The sequence below is a fragment of the Pseudochaenichthys georgianus genome, chromosome 22, assembly GCF_902827115.2.
Source record: "Pseudochaenichthys georgianus chromosome 22, fPseGeo1.2, whole genome shotgun sequence".
Classification (NCBI taxonomy): domain Eukaryota; kingdom Metazoa; phylum Chordata; class Actinopteri; order Perciformes; family Channichthyidae; genus Pseudochaenichthys; species Pseudochaenichthys georgianus.
The window spans coordinates 2,031,352-2,035,030 of NC_047524.1; positions in this window are offsets into that span (position 1 = coordinate 2,031,352).

Consider the following 3,679-nt stretch of genomic DNA (forward strand, 5'->3'; position numbering starts at 1 on the left):
GCTGAGATCCTCCCTCAATCTCCTCCCTTCCATACAAGAATCTCCCCTCCTCCTCCTCCTCTTCCTCCTCTTCCTCCAGCTATCAGGACACACTCCCTCTCTCTCCCAGAGTATGAACCTTGCTTTATCACATGTTCACATTTCTGAGAGGGGAATGAAAGTAAATTAGCAAATATTTAATGAGAGAATGCCTCATTTGCATATTTAAACATAATATGTCCAAACATTTGTAATATACAAATATAACTGTCATATCTGTTAGTTACATATTTTTCCCCTTTCCTCTTTGGTGTGAATATTTATCCAGACGGTCCTGGTATGCATTTGTTTACTGTCGGTGTTTACAGATACAATCGAGGCTTTTCCTGTGGACCTCTGGGAGAAGAGGGAGTGAGTCGTGATAGCAGGAGGAGGAAGAGAATGAGGAAGAGGAAGAGGACTAGAAGGAGGAGGAAGAGAAGGAGGAAGAGGAGGAGGAAGAGAGAAGAGAAAAAGCTATAATATTTAGAGCGAAAAAAGCATAATAATTCCATGCAAAAAATAGAAGGGAAGTCGAACTGATTATCTGGAGAAGAAATATGTATTTAAAAAAAACTAACTTGTAATATTAAAAACTAAAGTCTTAATAATAAACAACAATAATATTTAAAGGACAAACTATTCTGGAGTAAACAGCGCAGATGTGGATTGTAAAAAGGTTCTACACACTGCAGGTGAATAGGTGAAACATTTAACTAACACATATCACCATGAAATCACTTCATTAATGACATTAACACAATTATTTTTAATATACAAGTTTTCTGATATGTCATGTTTACATATGCTAATAATGAGGCATTATGTAGTAACTGTTGGTGAATTTAGGAGAAATCTGTATACACAGTTGATGAAATAAATGATGTTTTATTTCCTGCTATACTGTCGAAGGTAAACTACTTTTTTCCAGGCATTGCATGCAACAATAAAATCTCATTTAACCCTCAACAACATCCTGCGCTGCCAGGCTTTTCATCTGTAAACCCCTAGGGAAAAGGTTAAAACAAAAAACGTCTGTATGTTTAGGTACAGGATATTCTGCATGTACAGGAGTTAGTATAATCAGCTGTGTGCATATAAGGTGTGTGTATTTAGCCTACTGTATGTCTGTTTGTTAGCAGTATCACACAAACTAGACTAGATTGGGACTAAGTACAGTAGGGCTGAAAACAGACTTTAGGGACACTTCTGCAGGCAAAATGACTAATTAACGATTCATCGATTATCAAATAGGTGATTATTTTACTGTCAATGAACTTATCGATTCAAATATGTTGAAGCTTGGTTAGGTTATTTAAAAAATAAATTGAAGAGACAATTATGATCCCCTGACCTGATTCAAGCATGTTGGTTTTCAGTATAATATCTCAAAAACTACAAGAAGTGTGTGTGTGTGTGTGTGTGTGTGTGTGTGTGTGTGTGTGTGTGTGTGTGTGTGTGTGTGTGTGTGTGTGTGTGTGTGTGTGTGTGTGTGTCTCCTTCCTTTTGTCTTGTTGAATCAGAACATGTTATTGTTTTTAAACTCAAATCTGCCTCTCTCCGCAACATGAACATTTATTTGTTTACCCTCGTCGTCACATCAGCCTCTCGAGGTTTGTGTGTGTGTGTGTGTGTGTGTGTGTGTGTGTGTGTGTGTGTGTGTGTGTGTGTGTGTGTGTGTGTGTGTGTGTGTGTGTGTGTGTGTGTGTGTGTGTGTGTGTGTGTGTGTGTGTGTGTGTGTGTGTGTGTGTGTGTTGCCTGCAGAGGAACTCTTCCTCACCAGGGGCCTATACTGCGAACCTGGTTCAACCTAACCTGGATATGTTTGAGTTAGCCGGTTGGCCTAATCCAAAACATACGCGCTCTCGCTAAACTGTACTACGACGCTGGTTATCAAGTGGATCGCTCAAGCCAGCCGTGTCCTATCTAGTTAGGTGCGCGTTCACATGAAAGGGGTGGTATCTGGAGCATTCGACCAATCACAAACATGGAGAAGCGCACTGACAGCGCAGCGTCATACTTCCTGAATGAAAAGTGAACTTTAATACTAGTCAAAAATGAAGAAGTTAAACTTTAAACATCCATGACTTAAACACTTTATCCAGGATAAAAGCCACAGAGCTGCACCTGCAAGGTGAATACAGCTGGTAAAAGAAAAAGTGTTTGAATGCGTACATTAACAGGTTTATGATATCACTGCCCCGTCTAAAACACGATCTGACTTCAATTACATTTGTCTCGAGTGTTTCGTCAACTTATGTGTTGCTTAAAATAATACTTCTGCATACAGTATGTGACGCTGTGAGTGTTGCACGGCCAGATACGGCTCAGCTGACTCAGATCAGGAGATATGTGATACATTATGAAGTGATATGCCGCGGACTGTACTTAATGTACTCTGATCCGGGTACTTATGTTGTGGCCGATATTTAAGTAAGCTTTCTTAACGCTAATGTTATAATAGTCAGATTGCTCTGAAGATGGGAGGTGATATTCTATTAATGTTCACGTTCACACAGTCGGTGATTTTTGCCGGCCGTCTTTCCTGTGACGGCAGCTTTTCTGTATTTCCTTTCTCCTGTGACTTGATCGCTTTAAACTCCGCACACTGAGCTCTGATTGGTCAGCAGGCGGTGCTTTCACTGAGTTGAGCTCTTAGCCTGCAACCTAACCTGGTCCCGACCAGGTTAGCTGCTTAGCATATATTACCATGGAGATCTAGCCTGCTAAAAAGAGAACCAGCTTCGTAGGACCGGAAAGCCGGAGTTTTCCCTGAATTTAGCCGGCTAAGCGAAAATCCTGCTTCGCAGTATACCCCCCAGGTCTGATGTTTCTGTGAATCACTTCCTGCTCAGCTCCATTCATGCAGATTGTATTCTCTGTGAAACCATTTATAGTAAGAGGAGGAGGAAGAGGAAGAGGAGGAGGAGGAGGAGGAAGAGGAGGAGGATGAAGAGGACAATCAGTGAGTCATGGTTCCTGTGGCGTTGTTCTCTGGAAACCACTGATCCTTCCTGTGTCCCTAAGCCAGTTTATAACCCCCCCATCAACACCATCTGTCATCTTCCTATGATCTTATAAATGGATTAAAAACGGGATTTTATTTAATAATAATTATGTCTTTGTTGTTGCCATACTGAAATACATTGAATCATTAACGTTTGAGGTTTGTATTCATACTGCAGAAGATAACATTGTTTACATTTTCAACCATTAATCCAGTCATTCAAGATAATCATTTAGATTCAAGATTAAAATAATTTTAGCATTTCAGATGTTTATGCATTAGCCCACTTTCAGCTAACTGTTTATCCATTAGCTCACTTGAGCCTAAGTTTATTTCCATTAGCTCACTTGAGCCTAACTGTATTTCCATTAGCCTAGTTGTATCTTATATTTCAACCATTTATCCTTAGCCTACTTTAAGCTAGCTGTCGACCATTATCCTACTTTAAGCTAGCTGTCGACCATTAGCCTACTTTAAGCTAGCTGTCGACCATTATCCTACTTTAAGCTAGCTGTCGACCATTAGCCTACTTTAAGCTAGCTGTCGACCATTAGCCTACTTTAAGCATAGGCTACTGCTTTTAATTGTTCCACCATTAGCCTTTTTTATTTATTTTACAGTTTCAACCGTTTATTCTCACCGAGCCTTTTTAAT